At 37.0% G+C, this 11,738-nt stretch overlaps 1 long non-coding RNA gene across 1 annotated transcript; it reads left to right on the top strand.

Annotated features, from left to right (window-relative positions):
* The first annotated feature begins 2,338 nt into the window (after positions 1-2,338).
* Positions 2,339-5,073, top strand: LOC125699557 (uncharacterized). Its single transcript, XR_007379610.1, has 3 exons — positions 2,339-2,412; positions 2,851-2,948; positions 3,919-5,073. It is a non-coding gene; the product is annotated as an uncharacterized LOC125699557 (long non-coding RNA).
* Positions 5,074-11,738: the final 6,665 nt, after the last annotated feature.

Raw genomic sequence — 11,738 nt, 5'->3', positions numbered from 1 at the left:
CTGGAACTTTCTTGACTTCAAGTATTAGAATAGCTGTATCTCCTGTCCCAGATAATTTACAGCTTCATCTTTATACTGAGTAATACAGGATTTTCAAACATTTTGTGATAGTAGATGACTGCTTTGACTACAGTGTTCACAAAATAGCTGAATTAAAAATCATTGGTCTAATGAGAAAAAATCTCAGCCAAGTTGCCACCCTAGACTTTAAGCTACTCAGGGAGCTAGTTAGACTACCTATTGGGAATGTGCATTAGAAATTTTAGGGGTCAATATAAGCTGGTCACTTTTTAAAAGCCCAGGAGCAGGCTATCCCATTGTGTCACAAGTCAAGGAAGCAGAGCTGAAGGCAGTTTTTGTTGAACAGGGATCTCCTCTTGGAACTAGAGCAGAATAAGAAAAAACGTGATCTTGAGAAGCAAGGTCACACTTCACATGGAGATGCAGTTTGTAGGAAGAAAACATAAACAGCTAAAGTGCAACTTGAGTTGACATTGGTTGGTGTGCTATCAGAAAACAAAAAAGGCTTTTTAAGGTATGTCAGAAGCAGGAAAAATTCTTAAGAAAACAGTTAACCATTCTGAAGAAAACATCTTCATGAAGACAATCAGTAATGCAGGAATGGGATGGAACTGTACTAAGACTGATATCAGGAGAAGTTTCTTCACCATGAAGACGATCAAACACTGGGACAGGCTTCTGTGAGGTGGTTGATGCCCTGTGCAAGTAAATGTTCAAGAGGCATTTGGGTAATGCCCTTAATAATATGGTTTAGGATTGTTGCAATCCCTGAAGTGATCAGACAGTTAGACTTCATAATTTTTTTTACGTCACTTAACTGAACTGAAATACTTTGAAACAAAGCTGTAAGAGAACAATGCAGATGTGTAAAGGAGTAGCATTATCTGTCATGACATATATTAGGGTATATGTAAATGAATGAGTTCATTCCTCACTGAATATTTCACCACAGCACATCTAAAATGCTTCAATACTTCTAAAAGCATGAAGTATCTTTAGTGCTTCCTGCTTGACATGAAAGTTGCTGCAGTAAAAGATTTACTGCTTTGTATGTTCAGCAGTTTCCATTTGATTTTTACAGCCTTATGCCTTAGTATGAGTGTATAGAACAGGCCTTTCTTATTCTAAGAAGAGGATATCCCCTGAAAACCAAATTCTGTTTCCTTTGTATTACACTTGTTACTCAGTATCATTAATAAATCTCAGACTGAAAAGATTTTGTATCAGTAGGAGAATATCCAGACAAACACAGTTCCATTAATAAAATAGTACACTTATTTAAAATTTAGGTTTCAGATCCACTATTCATCTGTTACACATTACACAGTAACCATTATTTTAGATTTTTGTCTAGCTAGATGTGTAATATAATTTAAGAATATGGTTTAGAATCCCATAAAAATACAATGGTTTGAGTTGGGAGGGACCCTTAAGATCATCTAGTTCCATCCCATCTACTCTAGGCAGGGATACCTCCCTCTAGACCAGGTTGTTCAAAGTACTGCCCAGCCTCACCTTGAATGCTTCCAGGGTTGGAGCACGCATAACCTCTCTGGGAAACCTGTTCCAGTGTCTCACCACCCTCAAAGTAAAGAATTTCTCCCTAATATCTAGTCTAAATCTACATTTTTCCAGTTTAAGGCTGTTTATTTATTCTTAGTTGTTGTAGGCTTATTTACACAACTTAAAAGTCATTTATGGACGCTTAAAGCTAAAACTTGAAATGATTCATGCTATGCTATCCTAAAATACCTAGCAACCACATGACATACATATAACAATAAAACTTCTGCATAGTCTGCTAGCAGAAAAAATGGAAATGATAAGCAGTAATTGAACATAGCAGGTGTAAAACACTACCAACACAGAATGGAAATATTTTCCTCTTCTTTACATAATTGTACCTGGAGGCACATGGTACAGGCAAAAGAGAATCATGCCTATAAATGTTATATACCAGCCCTTTACTACATATACATTTCCATAGGTCCACTGACTTCCAGGTTAGCAGATACATTTACATCAATAAAACCTCTGTGGTGTTTTATTGTGTAAATTCTTTTGTGAATGCATCTTACAAAGACCAAGGACAAATATTATGGACCCTGTTTCAGGTTGGACCCTGTAGAAAAAGGGATTGTTTCTGAGCAGTTTTAATGCATTTCACTAATGAAGGGTGAGTAGGTGGTAGGCTGGTAGGCACTGCACCCATGGCAAGTGTTTTTCATTCCCAATCCCATTGCATCTGTGTGGCAGTGGTGGTGGGGAGCAATATATAGCTAGCCAGAGGCAGGAGTACTGAACACACCTTGAAGATAAAATCATCTGCACAGCCTCTGGGAATCTAAGAATTGGTGAAAATTCAGCCTTTATCTGCTTGCTATTCCACAGGTATGACTGATGGGATTAAAATGCAGTTTAAAAATCTTGGGGCACTGCTCTGTATAGGTTTGTATGTCATATCACATAAGGCCAATTTTCTCATAATTTATTAATTTTAATACATAATTTAAATGAAAAGTTGTAAAACATGGCTCTAGCTGAAGTCATGGAAAATCAGTATTCTTCAGCATGTTCAGTTCTCTGCATCATGATTTTAATATGGAGGTTTAGGAAATTTAAGGGAAGGGAATTTTTTCTGCCAGAAAAAAGGTACAGCCAAACAAAATAATGTGAAGTTGTACTTGAGTAATATTTAAAAGAAAAAGAAAAAAGAAAAAAAAGCCTTTGTTTGCCAAAATATGCTGGTAGCCAGATGAAGGGCAGATAAATAGATTCATGGCAATCCAGGATGGATGTGACAAACTCTTATGCATATCAACTCTACAGCCCCTGGAAATGTATTTTTAATTGATTGTGTGGTACAAGGTGGACAAGCAGAGCCTGCTTTGAAGAAATGTGGGTGTCAATACGGAAAACAGTTAAAGGTACAGTAAAGAATTAACTCCTGTTCTCCTCTTTTCATTATACAAATACGAAAAGATAAGTGGTGAGACTGAATGATGGGAAAGTAAAAAACATCAGCATTTTCCACAGTGTATAATTAGCCTGCAATAGTCATTACCCCAATATCAGCAAGAGTAAAGGCAACAGATTCTAAAACAGTCAGGTGCTTAAACTGCTGCTACATTCCAGCAGGATTTGCAAAATGAATGCAGACTAGAAAAGCCCCGCTAGTTTCTTTTACATTACTCTGAAAGTATGACCTCTGGAAATCAGCTTTGCATATGGTGTGTTATGCTGCATATCTGCAATCTAAATGGTAGAGACATAGAAAAAAAACAGACTGCATTTGTACTTTCCATTCCTTCCTATTACACCTTGTGACTTATGTGGCAATGCACAAGTACCCTGGGTGTGCATGGTGGATGAAATTGGTAGTTTTTTGAAGGTGTTCTCTGATCACCACAAAAGCCCACCTTGAAGCAGTTTTGGGAGTGGGCTCCAAAATCTATTTCAAACAGTTGGGTGTTTTTTGAATGTTTTAGTAGATATTAGACATAACTGCTTTAAAGACATCTTAGCATTTTTGTTGAACACCACTATGACCTTAGGATGATTAGAAAAAAAGACAGAATGTTTTAAAGCCAGCTAGGGTAATAATCCTAATAATCACAGAATTATAGAATAGATTGAATAGGAAGGGGCATTTAAAGATCTTCTAATTCCAACCTCCCTACCATGGGCAAAGATACCTTGTACTAGAATAAGAACTCTTCCAGGGAGAGGGCATACACAACTTCTCCAGGCAACCTGTTCCAGTGCCTCACTATCCTCAGAGTAAAGAATTTCTTCTTACTATCTAACCTAAATCTACTCTCTTTTGGTTTAAAGCCATTACTTCTTGTTCTAACACTACAGACCCCAATAAAGAGTTCCTCTCCATCTTTCTTGTAGGCCTCCTTCAGCTAGTGGAAGACCATTAAAAGGCTTTCCTGGAGCCTCCTCTTCTCCAAGGCTGAATAATCCCGACTGTCAGCCTGACTCCCTTTCCCTCATAGGAGAGGTACTCCAGAGCTCTGATTGCCTTTGTGTCCCTCCTCTGTACTTTTTCCAACAGATCTGTGTCCTTTGTAATCTGGGGGCCCCACAGCTGAACCCCTGGCAGCTGAATCTGCTTCCTTTGATGTAGCTGAGAATATGACTGACTTTCTGAGCTCAAAATTCCGTTCAGTCTGCTATTCAGCAATTGAAATGCATAAACTGAAATAAAACAGAAAACAAAACAAAACACTTTGGAAGGAATAGAAATACTTAATCATCTAATGTAGTATAACAGATAGAACTACTGATGTGAGGAGGTTATTCCATAAATGGCATCAGGGGTGTTTTCTGCACATGGTTCAGGAATGGCAGGTACTACTACTGTCAGTAGTCTGGGCTCTAATTAACTGTGTTTAGTCAGTCCTAATGTTTGGACTTGGACACATTTTCATTTCAGAATTTCTCATCATCTTCAGTTTCTCTAGTCATTTTTTTCCACTATGAACTTATGTGCAAGAGTGAGGAATTCAAATTAATTTTTAAGAAGTTCTTAATATAGGTAGTGCATGAGGACGGACAGAATTCAATTTGGTTAAATGTAAGCTAATGCATATTTGCAAAAAATAGTCTGAATTTCTTGTATATTCTCAATACTCTAATGTCCTGATTCAGTGAGCATCTGAGTGCTCCTGAGAGGATAAAGCATATTCCTTTCTTGTCAGGAGTTAAGGTTCTCTTTGCACTCAGTCTGCAGTGAAGACCTTAGCACTGAACTTTTGTTCCTCTTCAGAAAAAATCTAAGTGACTGTTTAATGAAGTCACCTTCTTGGTGTGTTGCAGCAAACAGATTGCTTGCATGAATTACAGGGACTGAATAAATGACCGAATAAATACAATAATCCTGTTATATGAAGCAATGCTATGAGTTGAACAGTCACTGAGTCCTATTTTCATGTGATCACTTAGAAAAATTAATACTAGAAAGTGGAATTTTGAAGAAGGTTAATGAAAGCAGCAAATGATATGATAGAATTTGCAGGAAACAAGTCATCAAAAAGCAGGTCTCTCAGTTCCAGTCTCACTGCAGCCTTTTTTTTTTTTTTTTTTTTTTTTTTTTTTTTTTTTTTTAATTATGGCAGCAAAATAGTCCAACTGACCATTACGCAGGAGAGAGAGAATTTAATGCTGCCATAGGTGATTTTATGGCATTACCCTCTGCTGTCCTCAGGATCACTGGGGTGCTACTGGAAGTGGTCCTGGAAAATGAAAGAAAGAATAAGGTCTGTGCTAAATACTTGGAAGAGACTGGCAGCTACTGTAATCCATAAACAGCCATTCTCAACAGAACCTCTTTGAGCAGGGTGTGGCTAGGAGCTGCGCACTTTTGGTGCCACAATTAAGTTTACCCCTTGCCCTTTCCTTCCTCATAATGGCAAGTATGGATTACTGAAACGCATGCTGGTGCACGGAATACTTAGTTTGTATGTCACAAAAGTATGACTTCTTATCAAGGATCTTATGTTTCGTAAGTATTTCGGCATAGAATGAAGCATAAATGAAATTCATTTTGCTCTTTACGTGCACATTTATTAAGTATGTATATTTCTGCAGAATGCCCTCCTTTGGCTTAGCATGGGAAACGAGTTTTCATCATCTTCAGATATATGTTAACTATGAGATGAAAGTTGTATTTAAATGCATTTATTTCATAATTTATAATATATTTTATAGTTTTTAGTGACTGCATAAATGTAAAAAATATCATAGTTACAACAGAAGAAAATATATCAAACATTTAAAAAATTCTGCTGGGACTTCACTTGAATTTAGTTTCTTTATGCTTTGTAAGGAAGTTGTTATGACTTTAAATGAGTTGGTAATAGCAAATTTTCAGTAACTGAAGTCTCTGAAGCAAAGAGGGCTATTTAAACAGATTAAAAATTTATAATGTCTTAGATTTAATTGTGATATTCAAATATGAGAATCCATGCATGATTTAAATTCTCAACCAATATTTTTCTATATGAGTATGTTTTGTAATAATAAAAGATACAGCTCACTCAACAGTATTCAAATGGACATTTTGTCTCAAATGTTATACTGACTTAGTCTACTACTGCAACCTGGTTTACTGAAAGGTGTCCCTGCCTATAGCAAGGGAGTTGAAACTAAATGATCTGAAAGGTCTCTTCCAAACCTATGAAGTCAAAGAAACATTGCAACCTGTTCTGAGCAGAAAACACAAATTCAATTAAGCCAAAGTAAAGGGTTTAAAGAAATAGTTTTGAACTTGCTGTCTTTTTGTTACAATAGAAGTACAGTAGTATGTATACTGGAGAATGCCAGTTAAAAAATAGCAGCCTTAAGGTCTTGGTTAATAGAGAATAAAACCCACAAAAGTGACAGGAAAAAATAGAACACTAAGTGAGCATCTTAAATCAACCTGGGTGTATGTTCATATGCCTCCAGATGAACTATCTTCATCGTCTACCTAAATAGACAAGTGCAACTACTGTATTTTAGATAGTATCTAAAATAGGATAGACATAAACCCTGTCCATAAAGGAGGATTAGCAAAACAATCATTTTCTATCATCCTGTTATTGATAGGTATCTACCATGTGAGGTACTGCTTCACTGTCATAACTCTAATATATAAGTTATTTGGCATAACATGATAGTGGAGAGTCTGTTAAGACTCTGTGTGATGTGGTAACAGCATAAAAGATACTTAAGGTAGAAGTCAGGGCTTTGAAATTCTACATATCCTAAGAATTCTAGCAAAAGATTTTTTCATGACAATGATTTGCTGAAATTAATAACAATTTTCCAAAACTTTCCTTTCCTGTAACCCAAGCACGAATGCAGTGCCTCAGGAAACACTGTTGCTCTAGACATGAGCTTTGGTCAGTTAAAATAAAAATAAACAAATACAAAAAAACATCCCAGAATTTAAGTACAACTGCTCAGCTGTATGGGAGCTAGAAAGATCAAGTCCAATTGCCTCATTACTCCAGGGTAACCAAATGTTAAAGCCTCAGGAACATCTACTGGTATGAGGCATCAATCACCTCACTAACAAGCCTGTCTTAGTGTTTGATCAGCCTCATGGTGACGAAATTTTTCCTGATATTACCCTTAGCACAATCCATTGCTGTGTGTCCAAGTACTGGTTTCCAGGAAGAGACTGGCACTTCTCTCTCCATTTCCCCTCCTCAGGAAGTTGTAGAGAGTAATGAGATTGCCTTCCAACCTTCTTTCTCTAGACTGGACAACCCAAGTGTCCTTCATTTACATTTGTTTGATGTTTGCCCAATGCTCTAATCTATCTAGATCCCTTTGCAAGACTTCTGCCCCTGAAGAAGGCAGAAGCTTCTCCCAGATCACTGATAAAAATGTTGAAAAGAACTGGCCCTAGAACTGAACTTTAGGGAATGATACTAGTGGCTGACCATTACAGATTTAAGTCCATTCACTATGTCTCTTTTAACTCTGTTTTTGAGTCAATTCATGCAGTGTAGTGTTTTCTTGTTCATCTCACAACTGAAAAATTCCACAAGCAGGATACTGTGAAGGATACCATCAAAGGTATTATTAAAATCCAGGAAGGTTACATTCATTGCCTTGTCTCCAACCACCAAGTGAGAGACCTTATTGTAGGAGATTAAACTACTGACACAATTTTTTCCCTTCATTAACCCTTGTTGATTGTGCCTGGTAATAGCTTCGTTCTTTAAATGTCTTTCAATTTTACCCATACTAATATTCTCCATAACTATTTCAGGGACTGTAGCTAGACTAACAGGTCTAGCTTTAAAACTAGAAATTTATAGTCATTCAGTGTGCTACACATGGTTCAACAACTCACCAAATCCAGAATCCAGAGAGAATTTACAGCTCATGTTTAAAGTTTTGTCATAATTGCACTGCACTAACTAGATACTTTAAAACTAGTGTGAACATGTTTACACAAACAGCAGTGATCATTGTGTGTAATTACAGAGAATGAGTACATACAGATGGATCTGATCCAGCTGTAAATATGTACAAGTTAAATGTACATGTCCAAGCCAATTACTGCTTTTGATGGAGAAATGTAGACACAGGGAAAGATTAATTAGTTTGTCTGAACTGTTGACTAAAAGTACCGCAGGCTGTACAGTGTGGGCCTACATATCTTCTTTAAATTCAAGACTGGTGAAGACTCAGCTGCAGGTGATTACTTAGAAGAGACAAGTCTCACAGTGCATAATGGATCACAAAAAGATAAAGTACATTCTGCTTAGGATGTTATTGTAACATTTTCCATAGGAATTTACATTAAGCACAGAGATGAATGAGCTAGAATAAGGTAAAGGACAGAGGTCTTCTGACAACAGGTGTACCTGAAAATATTAAAATGTCTGAAATCAAGTGTATTACAGAAAATACTCAGGCAATCGCTTTGTACCTAAGAAATTTCACAGAATGAGATAAATGACCAGTAAAATACACAGAATCTCAGTATAAATATCTAGCCAAAAGAATATAAATAAGTTATTTGTCTTTCCAGACTCTAGGTCACTGAAGGGAAATTGAGTGTTCAGCTTGGTGGGAGATTTAAAGAGGGAGCTAAAGTTACTGTAATGACAATAGATTACGGTGTCTGAATAGATGCTGGTAAAATGTTATAGTTAAACAGATCTATGCACTCTCAACACTTCAGATTCTTTTGCCTAGGAAACCACTAAAGATCACATTATAGAAAGTAATAGTTTTAATCTCCGATTAAATAAGATGCAAAAACTTCTTCATGAATAACTATAATTGCTATATCAGATAGTGCACCATCAAAGCAAGTTTACCCATGAGACTCATCTGAACAATTTTAAAATCTCTATTTTAAATTATAATCTTTTATGCTCCAACTGATTAAACCAGAGAAGCAGATTTCTTTGTTTTAATGCCTTCAAACTTTAAAGTAGCACAGCTGTATTATACACAAAAGCCCATCTCCTATTGAATTGAAACAGAGATCAGGTGACGGAATGTACGGTACCCAGTTACCTCCCCCCCAGATCAAATATGCCAGTATGTTAATATAAGCACATTCATGAATGGTAACTAATTAGGAATAAATAAATAAATAGATCTAAAGCCAAAATTATTTCAAAGGCAAACCCACAGGCCAACAAGCAAGATGGATTCCAAAACAGCAGTGGGGCATAGACTACCCATAGCTGAACATGTCCCCACTAGTGACAGGCACATCTCAGTAGTTGCCAGTAAACAAAATTGCCTTCCCAGGTGATAGATTTAATAGAATCTGAGAATCATAGAACTTTTAGTTGTCAAGGACCTTTAAAGACCATCTGGTCCAACTCCCCTCAGTGAACAGGGACATCTACAGCTAGATTGGGTTGTTCAGAGCCTGATCCAGTCTGACCTCGAATGTCTCCAGAGACAGAGTTTCCACTACATCTCTGGGCAGCCTGTTCCAGTGCTTTACTAGCCTTATTATAAAAAACTTTTATAGTCAATCTATATCTCCCTTTTTAGTTTGAAACCATTTTCCCATGTCCTATCACAATGAAATCTGCCAAAGATTCTGTCCCCTTCCTTCTTATAGGTTCCCTTTAGATACTGAAAACCTTTTATTCTCCAGGCTGCAGGTCTTGTTCTCTCAACCTGTCCTGGTAGGATTTGTATGCCATCCTTTGGGTCATTTTTGTGACCTTATTCTGGATGTGCAGGTTCATCTCTCCTGTACTGAGGACTCCACATCTGGTGTCATTACTCCAGCTGAAGTCTCACCAGTGCAGAGTAGAGGGGCAGGATCACCTCCCGTGACCTGCTGGTCATTCAGATATGGTTGGCTTTCTGGGCTGCAAGGGCACATTGCTGGCTCATGTCCAGCTTGCCATCCACCAGTACCCCCAAGTCATTTTCAGCAGAATTAAATGTATCAAAAATTTATCTTCTAGGATAATGTAACTATCATTTGTCAGTCATCATTAAACTCTTGTACTTACTTTCATAAGCATTTGATCTGAATGCATACAGTCACTTTTGCTAGTGCGATTCCACAATAACACTTACAAATGTTTTGGTTAACTTCAGTCATCTTTGTCTGACAGTTAGGTGTTTCAAGTTAAACAGAGTCCACAAGAGATGATGAAGCAGTGGAGAAAAAACTGATTAATATCTTTAGAAAACAACATTAAGAAAAACAAAAACAAAAACACAAAACACACTAGGAGAGCACAGAATTTAGCCTTGATTGAAAATTTTTCAAGGATGAGTATATTAGCTATTACATGTTCCTTGCTATTTTGAAAATCTCTTCAGGAAATTTTGTCTTCCCAAATATCTGTGAAACTTTCAGAGACTCCAGAGCACAAGTCTTTATGATTTAATTGCTGTTTTAAATCAATGTCAGTATATGTGAATAGCATTGTAATTGGCTAAGTGAAAAATAGCTGAACAATTTATTCTTTTTATTATCTAGGTGATCTGTGCTTTATTATCTAGATGATCTGTGCTTATGGCCAATATTTGTGTGTCAAAAATAAGTAACTTCTCTAGTAATTGAATGGCAAACTAATCTATCATTGTCTTGACAGAGAGCATGTAGGCAATGCATGCTGTCTACAAACTATGCAACAATCCACTGGCTATGTGCATATTGTTTTGTTACATTGCTCCAAAATATTTTTACATCAAAAACTTGATGTGGTTATTATAGAACTACCAAAGCTGGGTATTAACTGTGTTGTGGTGCAAATATGTTGCACTGTGGTAAAAGCACAGTGATTTGAAAATCATTCTTACCAAGAATATGGGAACTGGTGAGGAGGACCTTAAGGACTACATGTTGTCCTCTAAAAGCTACATACGCATGACAAAGGCCTCGTGTTAGTCACTTTTGACTTTAAAATGTACCTCCTTTAAAATGTACCTAACAACTTTTGACTTCTATGAAGAGGCTGTCTCTGAAAGAAGATTCAGTGAAATACTTGCAGAACTATGCTGCTGCACTGCAGCATCTTCCAATGAATCATAGAATCATAGAATCACCAAGATTGGAAAAAACCTAAAAGATCATCCAGTCCAACCGTTCACCTATTCCCAACAGCTCCCACTAAACCATGTCCCTCAACACAACATCCAGCCTTTCCTTGGACACCCGCAGTCTCGGTGACTCCACCACCTCCCTGGGCAGTCCATTCCAGTGCCTGACCACCCTTTCTGAAAAGTAATACTTCCTAATGTCCAGCCTGAATCTCCCCTGCCGTAGCTTGAAACCATGAAGCAATATTAGTGCAATTATACCCAGTGCTTTAATAAGAAGGAAAAACAAAAAATAATTAAAAAAAAAAAAAAAAAAAAAGATTTAGAAGAAAAAACAGAGACTTGACTTTGAAATCTCCAAATTATATAAATTATCTAAAGATTTCTTAAGGCAGTGCACTTCCCGACATCCTTTTATTCTTGTTGATCTCCACCAGGCACAGAATGTAATGGAAGCAACTGAAGATATCTCAGTACCACCTCATCTCAACCTCAGAAACAACTGGGCTCATGGAACTCCTTTAAACTATACTTAACTCATTGAATGAGGCCTCAGTAGTGATCAATAAAACACACCTCAGCTGAACTCTTTTTTTTTAATTCCTCTGAAGCTGAGAGTGTTTTCAACCACTAGAAATCTGATACTGGATTTACAAAACCAGGGAACTGCTTCAGATCATCAC

Source organism: Lagopus muta, chromosome 1 (genome assembly GCF_023343835.1).
Source record: "Lagopus muta isolate bLagMut1 chromosome 1, bLagMut1 primary, whole genome shotgun sequence".
Taxonomy (NCBI): Eukaryota; Metazoa; Chordata; class Aves; order Galliformes; family Phasianidae; genus Lagopus; species Lagopus muta.
This window is presented reverse-complemented; position numbering and strand designations above follow the sequence as displayed.